Source organism: Chiroxiphia lanceolata, chromosome 1 (genome assembly GCF_009829145.1).
Source record: "Chiroxiphia lanceolata isolate bChiLan1 chromosome 1, bChiLan1.pri, whole genome shotgun sequence".
Lineage (NCBI taxonomy): Eukaryota > Metazoa > Chordata > Aves > Passeriformes > Pipridae > Chiroxiphia > Chiroxiphia lanceolata.
The window spans coordinates 155545871-155564500 of NC_045637.1; the positions used below are offsets into that span (position 1 = coordinate 155545871).

General features: G+C 50.7%; 1 protein-coding gene across 4 annotated transcripts in view; it reads left to right on the forward strand.

Moving 5' to 3' along the window:
- Positions 1-18630, forward strand: part of MAP4 (microtubule associated protein 4) — a 145377-nt gene that overhangs the window by 25804 nt on the left and 100943 nt on the right. For all 4 annotated transcript variants that reach the window (XM_032686511.1, XM_032686519.1, XM_032686533.1 and 1 more), the window contains exon 2: positions 3613-3664. The gene's annotated coding sequence lies outside the window, so the exon portion shown is untranslated. The remainder of the gene's footprint in view (positions 1-3612; positions 3665-18630) is intronic.

An 18630-nucleotide genomic window follows, 5' to 3' on the forward strand; every position in this document is an offset into this window, starting at 1 on the left:
GCTGTTTATCCAGAGCTCTGGAAACAAAAGTCTGAAGGGTGAGAGAACAGGAAACTCGAAGATCGAGTGGCTTTTCCCTCGCAGGGTGCAGGGAACAGTCTCGTGGGTTTGGGATGAGGAAACCCAGAGTGCTGCTTGTTTAGGGAGCTCGAGGGAGCTGATAAGGGTTTCTGAGCTGGAGACTGGCACATTCTTTCTGTTAGGAACTCGACTGCTCTGAAGTGCATTCCAGTGCTTGGGGTAAGAGTGGTAATGGGAACGGAGCCGGGGGCTCGCTCTGCTCTCCCTGTCTGGTGCTGCAGAAACACAAACACAGACTGAGACAGTCACTGCTCATGCAGAAGGTTCTGGATCGTTGGAACCATCCAGTCACCATAATTCTGTGAGGTGGGTGTGGGGGCATTGCTGTCTTGCATCTTTTTTTTGGGTGCCTTACCCAGGTGAGCTCTGCTTTTCTCAGGGGTTGTGGTTCACTCCATCCTCCCAAGGGCTCTCACTGGGAACTGGTAGAGACAAGCAGCTGCTACTGAAAGTAGTAAGAACCTTCAAAATTACAACAAAACCCAGGGAAGAGGTGTTATTGTTTGCCCTGAAATATGGATACGCTTTTGGGACTGTTTGGAGTAACTGTTGTATTCCAGATGGGTGTATCTGGGGAACTCTCAGGGGACAGACTAGAAGTAGTCAGTGTATTAGTGGGATGCAGGTGAGTCAGTTTTGGAGGGGGGAATCTGTGTGGAAAACTGGCTGGAGTTAGAGAAGCCCTTGGAATGTTCCATACTAAGAGTGTGAGGAGCTCAGGAGCTGGAGGAGCTGAGGAGCAGGAGCTGCTGGTGCAGGGTGGGAAACTGGATCCTGCAGGGATGACAGACACGACAGGACAGTCTGGGTGCCAGGCAGGACCTGCTCCCTGCTCCTGCAGGCAAGGGAAAAGGAGGAGTGGGAGTGGCAGGGGGTGTAAATGAGATCCCAGGCTGCCTTCCCTGCTCCCGCTGCTTTTCCACATCGCTCGTGGAAAAACAGTGTTGGGGAGGGAAGAAAGTTGGGAACTTGGAATCAGGGTTGCAATGCATGGGCAGGTGTCTCTTAAAATTGTTCTCAGAAAAGGTTCTCAAGATTGGAAAACAATTCCAGTCAATCATGGACCACAGGAGTGGGGATTTTCTGGATGTAGGACTTCTTTCTGCTGCTCACCAACTCTTCTGTAAGGTGGAAGTCTTCCTCAATTTATTATGGATGGGGACAAGGTGAAGTCCATCTTGGGCTGCTGTAAGACCCAACACTCAGGAAATCTTTGCAGCCACACCTGGAGTTTTAACAAATCTGTCGGTTTGGGGTAAGAAAGACAGATATTTAACCTTTCTGCTTGTCAGTCGAGAACGCTCCATATTTAAAAAGCAGCAATTTTACAACTGGGGGCAGTTAATCCCACCTTGGTAGTACAGGAATTCTGTCCTTCAGGGATTGTTTTGAGAGAGGGACAGCTTTACCAAAGGCAAAAGTGGTTCTGCCCAGACTGAGCACCTGTGGGAGATTCTCCTTCCCTGTTCCCAGGGCCATGGCTGCCGTGGAGCAGCACTAAAAATGAGCCCACACTTTTCATTTTCTTCAACTCTGCCCCAAAAGAGAGAGCTGTGGGTTGGTTTCCTTAACAAATGAGGTTAAGTGGAATGTTTTCAATGCAAAGAGATGGGAATATCCTGTGTGAGAGTGGATCACAGCAGTGGATGTGGGATGGACTTTAATGAGCAGCCTTGGAGCTCTGATGCCTCTGGGTGTGATGTGGGTGTTCATCCTTGGGGAGCAGCTGGAGAGAAGGACCCCGATGTCCCAATTCATCACAGGGTGGCTGAGCTGCAAATAATGATGGGGAGGAGGAAAATGTGGGTTTATTATGTCTGTCAGCAGAGTTTGCTTCTGTGGGGAAGGGGAACATCAGTGTTACCACTCAGCCGAGAGCTGACATTGAATTCCTCAGATATCTGAATTCTACACAAGGTACTTCTCCTTTCCTTGGTGTAGTCACTCTCCTTCCCAGCCCTTCCGAAGGGAGCAGGACTCTTTTTCAGAAGGTTTTACCTCTTACTAAAGCTAAAATGACACCCTTTTCACTGGGCTGTTTCCTCATTTATCTAAAAGCTCTGGCATTTTACTCCCCTGGAACATGAAATGTGCCTCTGCAGGGAGAGAAGCACAGGTTAGTGTTTCTGTTTGCCCACTGAGCAGGTGCTGAGAGGATATTGTGCTGGACATTGCCCTCATGACTTGCTGTGGTGAAGAACAGGTTGGACATTTCTCCATGTGGATTCAAATACTTGAGCTCTGTGCCTTGGTTTGTGTTCTTTTCTGCGTGGAAAATATGAGGAGTAATTATTTTGAGAGAATCTTATTTTTTTAAAAAAAAAACTAGATAAGTTTGCTTCTCAATAAAGAAACGTTACCAACAAAACGTAAGATATTGGATAGAAAAATCTGGGACACAGCACCCAGTGGGTGAGGAGATGGTTCCCTGGGAAAGCTGGTGGGTGCAGTTCCACTGGAATCGTGGAAAACTACGGCGAGCAGGCGGCTGGGGATGACCACGGGCTCGTGACTCGGACGTGGCTGCCACAGGTGGCCGGGCAGGTGTGGCCCTGGCAGTGACTTTGTGAGCTCTTAAGCCCCTCACTGAGCACCTGAAATGCTGCTTAGAGCAGGGCTGTCCTGCTGAGCCTGGATTAGTGCAGCTTTAACGGGGGCTTTGGGGAAACCGGGTACGACGTGGAACGGGGGGAAAAGTTGCTCATGGTTTTCATGGAGTGTCCTGAACGGGTTCAGCAAGTGTTGATGGGAAATAACAATTCCAGAACGGCTGGGGGTGGGAAAGACCCCTGGAGATCACCCAGTCCAACCCCCTGCCAAGGCAGGGTCACCTGAGCAGGTGACACAGGGACGTGTCCAGGTGGGATGGGGATGTCTCCAGAGAGGAGACTCCACACCTTCCCTGGGCAGCTGTTCCAGGCTCTCCACCCTCGTGGAGAGAAGTTCTGCCTCAGGTTGAGGTGGGACTTGCTGTGGTTTGGTTTGTGGCCATTGCTCCTCGTCCTGTCCCCGGGCACCTGAGCAGAGTGTGGGACCATCCTGAGAGCCCTTGGGGATATTTGTGTGGATTGATGGATCCCCTCTCACCTTCTCTCCTCCAGACTAACCAGGCCCAGCTCCTGCAGTCTCTGCTCATCAGGGAGATGCTCCAGACCCCAGATCATGTCTGTGGCCCTCCTGGACTCTCTCCAGTAGCATCTTGTCTTTCTTGAACTGTGGAGCCCAGAACTGAACCCAGCACTCCAGAAGTGCCTCCCAGGGCAGCAGAGGGGCAGGATCCCCTCCCTGACCTGCTGGTCACACCCTTCCTGATGTCCCCTGGGATCCCACTGGCCTCCTGATCCCAGCAATAGCCAGGTCATGTTCCTGCTGAGGAGAGAGCACTCAGGAAAGCTGCCTGGATCACTGGAGGGGGCCTGCAGCAAAATATCCCGAGTTACTCAGATTTAACACAACTCATTTCCCAGCCATCCCCAATGAACTCCCATGCCAGACTCTGGAATCACATTCCTTCTGCCTTGTGTTTTGCAGATAAGGAGTTTCTGAGGACTGAAGTACCTGTAAAGGGACACCTGCTTTTGAGGTAGGAACTGTTTTTCTAATGACCCAACGCTAAATCTTTAATTAAAGAGCAAAGGTTTGATACAGCTGGGTGTGCACATGGGAATGAATGACCATCCAGGGATCTGAGATGGCAGTTCTGGGAACTTCTGTGGAGCAAACATGTCTGGAATGCACTCACCTTTCCATTCTAACATTCCCCTGTTTCTGTTTGGGATAACAGGGCTGGTGTGGGACTCAGGAATTGTCCTTTCTGGCCAGTTGGACCTTCTTTTCTTGCCTTTTCTGCTGCAAAGGGCACCCATTTAACTTGGTCACTCAAATCTTCTTTTTATCAGAGTAAGAGGACTACAAAAGATTAAAATGGGTAAACGAGGCTAAGAAAAACAAGTCTGATTTGATTTGTTAGGAATTGGGAGCAGCGGATCATCCACGTTTCTGATCCTCACTGTCCTTTGGGGGAGGCTCCAGAAAGCTCCACTTCCACTGGAGTCTGCAATCAGGGGATGTCTGAGGTGCTGGTGTTCGTGTGACATGTTTTGGTGAAGGAACTACAATTTATTCATGATATTTGTGTGGACTGAGGGACCCGGGATCTTCTGCAGTGCAGTTTAAACTGTGATTGTTCTCAAGTGCTGTGTGTGTGTTTGACTCCTGAGAGGAATATCAGCCATTTTCTGCACTGTTTGATCCTTTCTTTTGCCTTTTCCCTGACAAAATGGGCTGAGTTCAGAGTGCTGGTGCCATCCTGTGGGTTTGGCTGTGAGGAATGCCAAGGAGTCACACGGATGCAGTTCATAACACCTTGTTCTTACATCACCAGCTGTCTCTGCTGTGATTTATGGACACTGCCTGGAGGTGACAGCAGCCTCACGTGTCTCCTAAAACTTAGATCAAGGAAAAAAAAGGGCATCTGAGGAACAATTTTGTCTCCTTAAGTGGCAGATGCAGAGAGGACACTGTGGGTGCAAAGTCCTTTATTTTCAGTGGGGTTCACACTCCTGTGTGTCCCCGTTCCTGGTGTGACTGGAAGATACTCCTGTGTGTCCATTCCTGGTGTGACTGGAGGAGGCTCTCGTGTGTCCCTGTTCCTGGTGTGGCTAGAAGAGGCTCCTGTTGATGCTGTGACAGGGCCCAGGCCCAGCTGGGGCAGCCCCACCACCGTTTTTGGCAGCCCCACCACATCCCCACCTGAAGTGGTGCTGTAGGAGCCACGTGAACAGCAGCCCAGTGAGGTGGCTGATCTCCCTCGGGGTGGGATGGAGGGAGGGGACGTGCCCAGAGTGCCCTGCATGCCTTTCCCCGTGGCCTCAGTGGACCTGAGGAGGTCATGGGAGGTGTCTGTCACCTCCTCCTGCAGGGAGGGAGCGTGAGGGGACGGGGAGGTGACGTAGGAATGTGAGAGCAGAGCGCTGTGTTTTCCTTCCTTCACCCTCCAGTCTGGAGTGGTTTTTATTTTTTTCTCCTTTCTCCTTCACTGAGCTTGGACCAACTGGTCTGAATGTCTGCCAGACTCCTTGGTGTCTGGACTGGCTCTCAGACTTCACTCAGTCACAGAATATCTGCAGTTGGAAGGGACTCAAGGATCATGGAGTCCAACTCCCTGCTCCTTGCAGGACCACCTAAAAACAATGATATGACAAAGGGTGTTGTCCAGGCACCCCTTGAGCTGTGCCAGGTGATGTTGTTACCTCCCAGCTTGGGGATTTGCTGGTGTGATTTTCCTCCTTCCTTCCTCTGTTGTCCAAAAATGGGAGTTCCAGTGTGAGCTGCCTCCCGGAGTCCCAGGGGTCCATGTACCTCTCCACACTTGTTGTTCGTGGTTTCAGGACGTGGAAACCAAACAGGTGCTTCCCACAGACTCTATTCAGCAGCTGAAAGTGCTTCCTGAAGTAATTTATCCTGGAACATTTAATCCCCACTCATTGACTGCTCAGATGAATAAAGGCAATTTCCTCCCAACGTCCCCTGGAGAAGCTGGGAGAGAGGCAGGAAGGAGGAGGTGTTTGTGGCAGTTGGGCACTGCCTGGTTTTGTTGGATGACCTGGTTGAGGAGTGTCCTGGTTGTGGCCTTCCAGGAACCTGAAGGAGCCCCCAGGAAAGATGGGAGAGAGACTTTGGACAAGGGATGGAGGGACAGGACCAGGGGGAATGGCTTCCCACTACCAGAGGGCAGGGATAGATGGGATATGGGAAGGAATTCTTGGCTGTGGGGGTGGGGAGGGGCTGGAGTGGATTTCCCAGAGAAGCTGTGGCTGCCCCTGGATCCCTGGAAGTGTCCAAGGCCAGGCTGGACAGGGCTTGGAGCAACCTGGGCTAGTGGAAGGTGTCCCTGCCCATGGCAGGGGGTGGCACTGGATGGGCTCTGAGGTCCCTTCCCACCCAAACCATTCTGGGATTCGAGGATTTGACTTTACCGTGAGTGGTTTTACTTCCTCAAAGCAATGTGGGAAGAACTGTAAGTTAAAATAAAAAGAGGTTTTTTTTTCCCAGTACTACACTGAATAGCTATTTACCTGGTCCCTCCTCCTCCCCTTTTTGGAAGGGAGCTGCCTGTGTCCCAGGGCACAGCAGTGGGACCCTGAATCATTCCCTGAAGGAACTCCAGGCTGTGCCTGAGAACACCAAGGGGGCACCTGGAATTTCTTTTATTGCTCTTCCTCTCCTGAAATCTCAGCTTTTGTTTTCTCACCCATGCCTTGTTTTTCAGCCACCCTCGAGTGTGTTTGTTATCAAGAGCACGGAAATGTAAATACAATAGTGGCTGAGCAGCTACTCCCTTCCTCCTCCTCTGGCTTCCTGCACTCGGGAAGGTGGGAACTATTCTGCATTTATTCTGTCAGATATGGCTGTTCTTCCCCCTGGTGCCACCCCATCAGATTCCAGACCCTAGAGGGTCAGGGCAAAGAGAGGTGTTTGCTCTCACAGGCGTTCCTTGGGAGGGAATTAACCTCCTGCTGCAGCTCCTCCCAGTGTCCTCCCATCCTCCTGCCTGACAGGACATCCCATTGTTTAACCAGATAAGGCACCATTCTAGTTGAACTAAGCCTGCCTTCTTCTCCTTGCAACATTTGAGCAATGTTTCTTGAAGAAAAACTAAGTGTTGGAGCAGTGTCTTCTCTGACTTGAGAGCATTTCTCCCAGACCTCAAATTTTCAGTTATTTTTGAGAGTTGTTGCCTAAATGTGGCTCTTCTGCTCGTTGTAGTTGGGTCACAAGTAGCTCAGGATGATTGATTTCTGTGTCAGACAGGGATTTTGTCATGAAAATTGGGTTAAGATAAGGGAAAGGCTCAAATGTAGAATTTGTTCTTTTGACTTAAGAGTTGGACTTGTGGGTCCCTTCCAGCTCAGAATATTCTGTGACTATCTCAGGAGGAGCTGGGTGAGAGCATCAGGCTGCCCTCAGACTGGGCCTGTCATCTGCTTTTTTTACTGGGTTTGTCATGAGCTTTGTGTGGCAGGGACAGCTTCCTGGGAGGGTTATTTATCTCCAGCTCCCCAGCCCTTCCTTGCCCAACCTGCCACGGTAAATGCCATTAGTGTGTTTGTGCTGCACTAGCAGGGCTGGGGAGTTCTGTGATGCTCTTCTGGCCCTGGGCCAACTGTGGGGCTGAACTGAGCTCAGGAAAAATCCCCGGGATCCTCTCTAAGAATAACCATCACGTGAGAGCAGGAGTGTTCCCCTGCTTGGAGGGAATTAAGATGCCCTGGTGGGAAGGAAGAACAGCAGCAGCTTAAGGGCTGGGCTGGCATCCCTCTGCTGAAGGGATAAGCTGCAGGGCCAGAGGAGGCAGGAGGGTCTGGCTGTAACCTTTAGCTTTCCTTGCTGCCCAGGATGACACAGGGCTTTCAGAATACACTGGAGAGGGGAACAGACTTGCTGAGCTCCTGGTCTAGTAGAGTTCCCTGCTGGGCTTTGGCCTGCAGATTAAATACTGATTAATGTGCTATTGAACTAATTTCTGAGCACTTTGCTGTAGCTGTATTTTTAACTTTACCCCCCCTTGGCAGCACAGGAGGTACTGGGACTCGTGTAGGGGTCTGGTGATGCTGCTGGAGAGGGGCTGCATGAGGGTCATGTTGTGGCACAGGCAGGGATGGATCCTGAGCTTGTGTCTTCCCAGTAACTCCCTCTCTGAGGGAGAAGGGCTCTCTCCATTAGCACTGGTGATGGAGCTGGGAATGTGCCTTGTGTTCCCCCTGAACAGCCAGTGTTCCCCCTCTGGGAGGCTTGGGATGACTCACTGGACCTTTCCCCACCTCTCATCCCGTTCTGAAGCTCAATTATCCTTCCAGCTGCCTTTGGGAGCTGTTCCATTAGCACCAGCAGTGCCTCCTTCCCCTGGATCACAGGCAGGCAGAATTCCCAGGTCTCCAGCAAATCCTTCCATGAGCTGTTGTAGCCAAAGGCTTCAGCTCTGCTTGCAGAGGTGCCCAAGCATGCTCAGTTTTTAAAGCTAAAGGCTTCTGCCTTCATTTAAAAGGATTTCTGAGGTTTGTCTTTCTTTCTCCCTTGTTCTGTAGACACAACTGTCCCTACTGAGGAGTAATTCCCAGTGACATGGAGTTTGTTAAATCTCCATTATATTTGTTGTGGAGCTGCCCCGAGATGAACAAAATCCACACAGTGAGTTAAAAGATGGTGCAGAGCCCCCTCCTGAGTGTGTTCTGGTGACACACCAGTGTGTGAGGGCAGGTTTGGATATTCCAAAGCTGCTCTCAAGCAGGGTAGGGAGCAGGGTAAGGAGCAGGCTCCACAGCTCGGAGGTGTGCTCTGCTCCCACCCCAAATGCGCTCAGGGACTTGAATTCCCCACGAATTTCAGGGAAACACAGGGGCTGAGTTCTGTTCGTGGCCTGCAAGTGTGACCCACGTGGAGCAGCCTGAGCTGCCTGTGAGTGCTGAGTGGGCCTGTTCCCCCTGAACCAGTTTGCCTGGTGGTCCTGGAGTTGTGCTCCGGCAGGAACCTGGGCCGGGCACCCACAGAGCAGCTGCTTTTCCATGTGGAACCTCAGCTGCCACAAGGCTTTGGTGTGGTTTCCAAGTGGCAACCCCCGACCTCTGCACCAGTTCAGTGTGTCTCTGTTCCACTTCCAGGTTCCTTTTGGGGCATCTCTGGAGTTCACCCCGAGGGGAGGGCACGAGGCAGCTGCTGAGTCCACAAACTCGCTCACCTGCTGTAGCCAAGATCCTACAGAATTTGCAAATTGGCCAAAACTCATTTCTTAGCATAGAAGTGGTTTGTTTCATTCTCCCAAAGCATTTTGACCTTCCTCTAGTGTTGGAAAGCTTTAAAGTGTTGTTTTCTCTTTACAAATCTGCTTGGAAAAGCATTGCCAGCTTTGCTTGTTCCACTCCTCTGGCTCCGAAACGTCAAGTGATGCTGAGTTGTCATGGATGAAAATAGTTCTCCAGTCAAGTTTCTCATTTGGAAGCTTCCAGTCCTGTGTCCTGATGGGCAGGTTCTTGTGCTCTGTAATTACATTGTCAGGAGAAGGGCTTATTTTAATTAACAGTAAAGTAGCTGCTCTAATGCAGTCACTGACACAACTGGAATTATTCCGTGCAGGGAAAGGAGTGGAGCCTGTTGGAAATGGAGTTGCTGGGAGCAGTGATGGTGTGCCCTGGTTGCCAAATGAGCTCCTTCTGATTTCATGGCTGTGCTGCTGTAGCTGCTGCTCTCCATGACCTGGGATGTTCCCTGCTCCTTGCTCAAAGTTCATCTTGTTTTTTGACACTGGCGAACTTGCTGATTTTGGGGCACTTCTCTAGGGAGTCAGTTTGCCTGTCAGAACACCTCCAGGGCTGGGACTCCAAACCTCCCTGGGCAGCCCCTTCCAGTGCCTGACCATCCTTTCCAGCAAGAAATTCCTGCTGATGTCCAACCTGAGCCTCCCCAGGCACAACCTGAGGCTGTTCCCTCTCCTCCTGTCCCTTGTTCCCTGGGAGCAGAGCCCGACCCCCCCCAGCTCCCCCCTCCTGTCAGGGACTTGCAGAGCCAGAAGGTCCCCCCTGAGCCTCCTTTGCTCCAGGCTGAGCCCCCCCAGCTCCCTCAGCTGCTCCTGCTGCTCCAGCCCCTTCCCAGCTCCCTTCCCTTCCCTGCACACACTCATGTCTTACCATGAGGGGCCTCTTTTCCAACCCGTTTCCACAAGCTTGGATTGTTTCTGCTGTTCCACAGGAAGTATAATTTGGAATTTTCAAGGCTTAATCCAATGAACTTCTCAATGAGGTACAATATGGATGTGGGACATTAAATTCTAATTAATAGCTGCTTGTTTTACTCTTCAGCGAGAGCTTTTTTGCTTAACTTAATTTCAGAATTTGTCCTCTCTGGTCTTACTTCCCCTCCCACACTCTCAGGTGTCTGTATATACATATTTATATATTATTTTATATACATAAGGCAATGTTGTGAGTTCATGAAGGCATTGAGGGCCTGCACAGTGGTATTAAAGCTATAATTAAGCTGGACTAAACCTCTGAATTTTTTTCCCACAGCATGCCTTGAACTCATTCTCATCTCTAGGTTTGTCATTCCAATCTTTGTGCTGTACAGTTTTCACCACACCTTAGAAATTCAAGCCCAAATTGTCACACAGGCACAAAATCCATTATTCTGGGAGCCACATACGTGAGACAAACACGGAGTGGGGTGAACTTAGAGGGGCTGACACGAGGATTGTTTGGCTGAGGGGAACTTTGGTAGTGAAACTTCTCCCTCTCTGTGCACTGTTGGGGTGAAACTTCTCCCTTTCTGTGCACTCAGCTGCCTTTACCAGCCCGTGTCAGGGAGAGGAACAGCGAGGAGGTACAAAATAAAGATAATTGTTGAGTGACCCACTGTATGAGCCCTGTGCCATCCTTGCCTTGGTTCCCAGAGAAGGAGCTCTCTGGACAGGGCCAGAAGGCCGTCACTTTGTGGGTTATCCTCTGGGGGAGGTGGGAGCCTCTCTGCTCTCTCTGTGCTATTAAAGGAAAGCAGCTGACGGAGCAGCTGGGCCGGGCTGTGGCTCAGCCTCAACATCCCCCGTAGAAAGTGCTCTGCAAACAGCCTGGCTTTCCCTACCCTGCCCCCACTTTGGCTTCCCCTCTGCCAAGAGAAAAGAGGAGACTCTTCCCCCCCATGATTAATGAAACTCTCCTTATTTGGTGCTGCCTCTCCCGGGAAGAGGCGGCGCACAAAATCCCAAAAGCTTTGCCCCGGGGAGTTGGGAGTTCTAAAGCTGTTAAGGAATAGGTCATTTTGGGGCTAAAACTTCCAGGTCTGTACAGAAGGTGGGCAAGACTCCTCTGTTTTCCTTAGATAAGCATTTATGATTTTTGGAGTCTTTTTTTAGGTTTCTTATTTTAATACTTGTAGGACTGGGCAGAGCTCGGCCCTTGAAAGCCCCTCACAGTTATTATCTATGAACTCATCTTCCATGTGGCTTTTTTGAAGGCCAGCCAAGACTGTTAATCCCCACCTTCTAGAGTCCCTAATCCCTGCTTGGGGCTTAGAGGAAAGTTATTCTTGTCCTCCCAGCGAAGCCGCTCTGGCAGAGCATCTCCTGCTGTAACTCAAGGCAAGTTTATTAATGTGACTTTTTATCAGCTTGGAAAAGGTACAAGTCCAGCTGGAGCAATCCAAGTGGGACAGCCTTACCCCATCCTGCTGAGTGGTTCATGGCAGGGAGGTTGCCCAAAGGGAGGGAATCATGCAGGAGGTCGGTGTACTCTTATCTCAGGTGTAATTAACAGCAGTAAAACACTCTCTGCAGGCACAAAGAGGTGCCACGGGGTTTTTTTGGGAATTGGTGCAGCTGAAGTGAAGTCAGGGTTGGAAATGGGCTGCTGGGTGATTCTTTGGAGCTGTATCACTCTTCCTCCTCTCAGCCTGACACTCCTAAATCCTCCTGGCTCTGGTTTTTGTCCAGTCGTGGCTCTGCTGGCGTCAGTCCCTCTTCCTACACGAGCCTCCCCCTTCCCACCACCCTTCCTTACTCCAAGACTTTGCTTTGGATCCAAGTGTACCTCTCCAGACACTCCAGTCTGGTTCAGATGGGCTTCCTTCCATTTGCTGTCCTTCTTAGGGTTTGGCCAGGAGGGAAGTCTGGACAGTTTTGCCTCCAGTTGATGATCACTCACTCTGGTCCCTTTGGTGCTGCTGGGAGCTGTGACTGGTCACTCTTGTGTCACGTGAAGTGCTTTAGGAGGTGGCTCAGGGCCCTGTCACAGGGGGCTGTGCTGCCTCTCCGGGGCTACATTCCACAGGGGAATTGCAAAATTCCCTTCAGGCTCTTGGAGCAGCGCAGAGCAATTGCAGCGCGATTCCCGGGAATGCGGGAGAGCGACTCCCTTGGGTGTCTGCAGTTCTGTGTCTCCGAGTTCCAGGACCAGAATGTGGCTCTTCAGAGCCTGGGGGTGGGAGGAGTTGCTGCCTTGGCTTTGCTGTGCTCTGATAAAGCAGGCACGTGCTTCGGGCCCGAGTTCCCTGCAGCCCCTCTGGAGCCCTTGGGTGTCCTTCTGGCCCTGAGCAGAGGAGACCCTGAAATAAGGCCAGAAATTTTAGTATGAGTGGATGTCCACATCTAGAAAGAGCAGGGAGAAACTGCCTCAGGAAAGCTGGGAAATGCTGGCCTGACATTTAGTTATGGCTTTGGAGTTGACTACAAGTAGGAGCTCCATGCCTGGAGAGAGGAGGTTGTGCCACAACTTCCCCTGTGGGATTTCTGCCCTGTTGTCCTTGTAGCCTTTATCATCCCGTGAGGTGTGAGCTCCCCAAGAGATGAGTGGCTGCTGGAAGGCAGGAAGAAAACAGAAGTTGTCTCAAGTCTCCAGAAATCGAGAGAACCTTTGTGACGTTCCTGGTGAGGTGGGAATTCTGGGAGACTTTCTGCTGCCTCCCCGTGCTGATTCACGTGGCGTGTGAATAACTGAGCATGGGGAGAGCAGGGCTCCTTGGCTTTGGCAGGGCTTCCTTAAGGGAAGTCGAGTTGAGGAAAATTGTTTCTGCTTATGGGGCAGAAATCTTCATTAAAGACTCGAGCACAGTGAGTTGGGTTTACTTACAGTGCCAATAACAGCAAAATAATGCTTGAAACAGGGGGGAAAGGGCTCGTGCCCTGACTGATGGAACCTTACAATTCATGGACACTCTGGAAAAATGGGATAAACCCCAGAATTCTTACAAGACACCATGAAATCAAACAAACTGCACTTTAAGCCATTTGAAGTTCTGAAGTTGTAACTTAGGAAAGTGGCAGGTTTGGCATTAACAAGACAACGGCCTTGGTCAGCCAGAGCTTGGTTTGGGCAGGTGACTTTCCCTGTCTCAGATTTGGCCTCCCTGTGGCCACTCCTGTCCTGCTCTGACAGTTGCTCTTTGTTGGGAATCTGACCATTCCCATGGAAGTGGGTTCAGTCACCCAGCCTGAGCATCTCTGGCAGAGCCTCAGATGTTCCCCCCTCTAGTGCAGGTCCCAGCTGGGGCTGGAACTGCTGCCCAGCTTGTCCTCTGGCCACTGCCTGGAGAAGTTTGTGATCCCATCTGGAACACAGCTGTGCTGGTTTCCTTTGTGTCTGTGAGTGGGTCAATGTGCAGCTTCCACTTCTCACAGTGGGAAGGTGACCAGCAACTGTGCTGTGGTCCAGCTCCTGCCCAGCCCTCCGTGACTCCTGTATCCATTTCCACTCATCCCCTTCTGATTCCATAAGCTGGTTTCTTTCCCAGCACAGGCTTTTTTCCCTATCCAAAGTCCACACCAGCTCCAGTTCCCCCCAGACTCTCCCGACTCCAGGGGGTTTGCTCATGTCCATCCCTGCACACAGGTTTGCTCCTCTCCCAAGTGGGAGACTTGGAGCATTCATTCCGTGTCCTGCTTGGATCTGCCTCGTGTGCAGGTTCAGCTGCCCACAGCTGGACAGGCCATGGAGAGCTTGGGAGTCTCCAGGAGTGTTTTGGTGTCTGGGCAGTGTCACTCAAAGCTGGTCTGACCTGGGTTTGGGGTGTAGCTGTTTGAAGGCTCAAGTGGGAAGAGATGTCTGGGTCAGAAGCTGAGGGAGAGGTTGTTGGTGACCCGAGAAGTGGAAGCTGGGAGGTGTCAGACATGGAAGAGGAAATGACAGTTATGAGGAAGCAATAGTGGCTGAAGCTCTGCCTTGGTTTTGAAATCCTGGGTTCAGCAGGCTGAGTTCAACTTCATTAAACCATCGGGAGGGAGAAGTTCAAACATCGTGTTTGGGGTTTATGGCTGCAAAGGGATTGTGGAAGTGACCCGAGGTTTGCATCAAACCTTTGGAGCTATTTCAGGGTTAGAATCCCTGAATCCCAGAATGGTCTGGGTTGGAGGGACCTCAGGAATCATCCAGTCCCACCCTGCCATGGGTAGGGACACCTTCCACTAGCCCAGGTTGCTCCAAGCCCCATCCAACCTTGGACACTTCCAGGGATCCAGGGGCAGCCACAGCTTCTCTGGGCAACCTGTACCAGGGCCTGCCCAGCCTCCCAGGGAAGGATTTCTGCCAAATCTGCCTCCTCTTTTCCCACCACATCTCTTGTCCCTCACACAGGAGGGCAGGAATTGCTTAATCCATATAAATAATGGCTGGAAACTCTCTTGCTGGATTTGTGGACTGAAGTAGAACGTGGCTGTTTGTGACACGACTCTTCCTGAAATCCTGGTTTGCTGAAAGCCCAAACAAGCATTAGAAATTAATAATATTTGATGTGCTGCTTTTCATAAGCGGAGCTGGAAACTCTTCTCTGCTCTCCCAGGAGCTCTGAGGGAGCTGCTGGCTGCACTTTGGTTTAAACAGTGCCCCAGAGTTGGAATTTGATGCTGGATTTTCCTATGGAAATATCCATAATCTTCTAATTAACTCGTGGTTCAATGATGTGGTGTCAGGTACTTGGGCTGGTCCCGCAGGTCTTGAGCATCTGGCCTGGAATCCTCTCTGTCAATGGGGAGGTACCTGCACATCATGGCATCTTTGGGAGCCAATTCCTGAATATAATTCCGGAATTCAGGACATTTGGAGGCTGGTTTTTCTAGCGGTTGAGTTGAACACGAATTTAAATGTTGTTGGAATGATGTTATTAACGATCTCTTGACCTCCATCTCTTTGCCTCTGAGAAGCTTCTGGTGATTTGAGGGATCTCCTGTGACTCCAAACAGCTGCAGGAGTAAAGCAGAACTTTTGCTGTGTTTGACTTTAGAAAAAAAAATAAAAATGAATGAATCCCAGCGTTTTAGACTGTGCCAAAAAAATGATCAAAAATGAAATTGGGTCATAGATTTGTTGAGCCCAGCCATGGAACGTGAGGAACGTCACTGGTCGCTGTGTCCTCTCCTTCTGAAGGGCGGCTGCAGGAACCCTCTCCATGGATTCCAGGGCTCTGGAAGGAGGATGACACAGCAGATCTCTGCTCTCCTGTTCCCTCACGCCTCAGCAGCCTCGGCTAAGAAAAGCAGCCTGACTTAGCCCAGAGAAATGGGAATTATGGCCCAGCCGGCCCCACTCCCGCAGCAGGGATTCTGTTCTGTGTGCAGTGAGCAGCTAATTTTAAAGGAGCAGGTGGATCTCACGGAGGAATGGACGTGCTGCTCGTAGATGTGGGATTCAGAGTCTCCTCTGAACCAACAAAAGTGGGGAAAGGTTGCTTTGTTATTGCCCTGGGTGTGATTCTCTCAGCCCTTTGGCGTGAGGGTGGTTCAGAGAGCGAGTGCAGCTCTTTTGGAGCAGGACAGAGCTGTGGATTCCCGTTGGATCCAGGCAGCCTGGCAGGGCTGAAGTGCTGTGTCATTGTCACCACAGGGCTGGCAGAGACTCTGCCTTGTGTAACTGGTACCTGTGTGGGCTCCTCTGGGAAAAACCATCGTTCCCTCGGCCAGAATTCCCAGGGAAGTAAGTCAGTGTCTCACACCAAGTGTGATTCTGTTCAAACACTTCACAGGTTTTCAAGTGTTGGGATTTTTTGGGCACTCCCTGCCCACTCTCCCTTTCTCCATCTCCAGACAATTCACACTAAATCTGGGTCAGGCTGCTCATAACTTTAAATTCCAAGGCTGTGCGTGCCCGGAGGCAGGAACACAACAGCACAGTCATGGAAGCTACAGGATGGAAACACAGAGTTCAGGAAGCAAATCCCACTGTTCCCTGGATGGGAGGCTGGAGGCAGTGGCTCATGGAAGGGCTGTTTGATTCATTTCCTCTTCCAGAGGGAGGCTGGGTGAGAGGATGGTTCTGGAAGTTGTTCCACTGGGTCACTTAGGAGTAAAACTTGGGCAAGGAGTTCTTGGCAGTTTGAGAAGCTGACAGCCCATCCCTGGAAGTGTCCAAGGTTGGGTTGAACAGGGCTTGGAGCAACCTGGGAGAGTGGAAGGTGTCCCTGCCCATGGGACCCTTAAAGCTCATCCAGTGCCACCCCTGCCATGGGCAGGGACACCTTCCTCTCTCCCAGGTTGCTCCAACCAGGCCTTGGACAACTTCCAGGGATGGGGCAGCCACAGCTGAAACCTAGTGAATAGTAGGAGCTCTTTGGAACAAGACTCCAGGACAGGGGGGTCTGTGATGTGGGTGAGAGATTAAAATAACTCTGCTGAACCTTCCAGAGGAGCTGCCAGGAAGATGGATTTTATTTTTCCCAACAAACAGGTTCCTCGCTGCATGCACAAGGATTCTGAGCACGGAAAGGAACAGATGGGGCAAACCCTGAGTGTGACAGATCAGCTGTGCCTGGAACACCGAGAGATCTAAACAACCCTTTTAGAGAAAAATAATGTGGGAATTAAAGGAACACGAGTGATTTGCTGTGGGATGGTTTGAAGATCTCCTGGGGTGTCCAGCTCCAGGAAAACCTTTTTCCTTGGCTGTAGTGCAGCTACAGCTACAGCCACAGCTACAGTGTGGGATTGGTGAGGCCGTGGTCTGCTCCTTCCACACCTTCCTTGGAGCAAACTGCTCACCTTGGTGAGTCCCCTGAGGCTCTTCCAGGGATGCAAACCTGGAGCCAGGCAGGCTGGTGTCACCCCATGGCTGCTGCCTCTGCTGCTTAACAAACACAAGGACCAGCAGCTCTTTCTCAGCTGAAGGATTGTTTGGAATCATGGAATCCCAGGATCACTGAGGCTGGAAAAGCCCTCCCAGCCCGTGGATCCCCCCTGGGCCCCATCCCCACCTTGTCCCCAGCCCAGAGCACTGAGTGCCACAGCCAGGCCTTCCTGGGACACCTCCAGGGCTGGGCACTCCAAACCTCCCTGGGCAGCCCCTGCCAAGGCCTGACCACCCTTTCCAGGGAGAAATTTAGTGCATTTTTAAGCCTCTACCTTCCCAAACCTCAGTCCTTGTTCAGTTTTGTCCTTTCATCCTAAAGATTCGTGTCAGAATCCATCCTCCCTGGGCTCTGGGAATGTCTGATTTCCATGGCTATGGAAGCAGTGGATTAAGGGCCATCTTGGTGATGATTCTTTGATGCTTCCTGGCTGACTTTGTTCCAGGAGAATGGAAGTGGTGTAGGAAGCATCTGTCTCCCTGAACTGCTCAACAAAGGAATGTTCTTTGGGATTTGCTTTCTACCCTTGGGCAGAGTCCATGCAATATATTCATTTTCCTTCTGTCTTTGTTAACTCTGCAGGCCCTGGGAATCTGGGAATTGGTGTAGTTTGGCTTCTCTAACAGCAGAGATGGAAAGGGAGAGATTCCCAGGGGTGTTCTGACCCCCCTGGGCTGTGGGGGATTCCTGCAGCCTCTGGGTGAGGGAGGTTTGTACCAGGTGCTTGTCTGAGACACCAGTTCCGTGTTTGCTACAAAAATGCAGATTGGCTTTTCTTAGTTACACTGATTTATTTTTATACATAGTTTCTGCATTCCCTATTTAGCTAAATATGGACAAGGAAATGTCCTGCTGATAAGGCTGCATGACCTCATTATTATTTTTCCTCAGAAAGTAGATCACTTTAGTGTCCTAGTTCCTGTGTAGGTCTAGAATAGCAGCACTGTCAATACCATCAGACCCCTAAAATGCCATGTATTTTGTGGCAGCAATTTCATCAAGTGCTGCCACAATAACGTGGACACAGAAACCCCCAAAATTTGGACCCAAAAAAGCATGATGTGAATCCATCATTTGCTTGTGGTGGAATGTTCACATGTGAGAGGGTGGTCTGGGTGGGATTAGCCTTGATTTGGGTTTAAGAATTCCTGACTGCTTCCTGCTCCCATGGAATAAGGGGAGCAGCTCCTGCTGCCACCGGGGCTCTGGAGGCATTTACTCCATTAATTATAGTGCAGTTAATCATGGAATCATTAAGGTTGGCAAAGACCTCTGAGATCATCGAGTCCAACTGTTGTTTAGGGCTGGACAGAAAGTGCCTGGATATCACAGGGCTGAATAATTTCTGGGCTGCCCAGTGAGTCAGGCAGGCTGTGTGAGGTGTGTTCACTGCAGCCTCTGCTGCTTTATTCCCCAGGTTTTTGGGGTGTTCTGGGTTTTCTGACTGTAGTTTTGATTCCTGTGTTTTCTAGAAGCAGCCTGGGGCCGTGGGGCAGTGCTGGGGGACAGTTGGACTCAATCATGAGAACTGACCATTTCTGGGCCCCATTTCTGCCTTGGGAGAGCCTTTGCAATGCACAGATAAAACTCCTGACTGATGCTCCCTGCAGGGTAACGTGGCCAGCTGTGGGCACATCTGGCTGATGGTTTGTCTTGAAAACAGTCAAGAACTCCGAAAGAAACTTTTTTTTTTTTATATAAGGCTCTATCATTTAAGTCTAAACCCAGCATTTTTACCAACCATAATTCACTCAGCTGTGACCCTGCACACGGGATTAAAAACTCCAAACCTTTCACCTCTAAAGAATTCCAAGTGGTGATTCAAGGCCTTTATCTAAACCAACAAAAAGTGCAGTTGCTGCCTGAAGTGTGATCTGGCTGCAAGTCTGACCTTTTATTGTTCGTAGAATGAAAAAGGAGAGTTTTAACTGAATTAGTTTCCATAATATACTT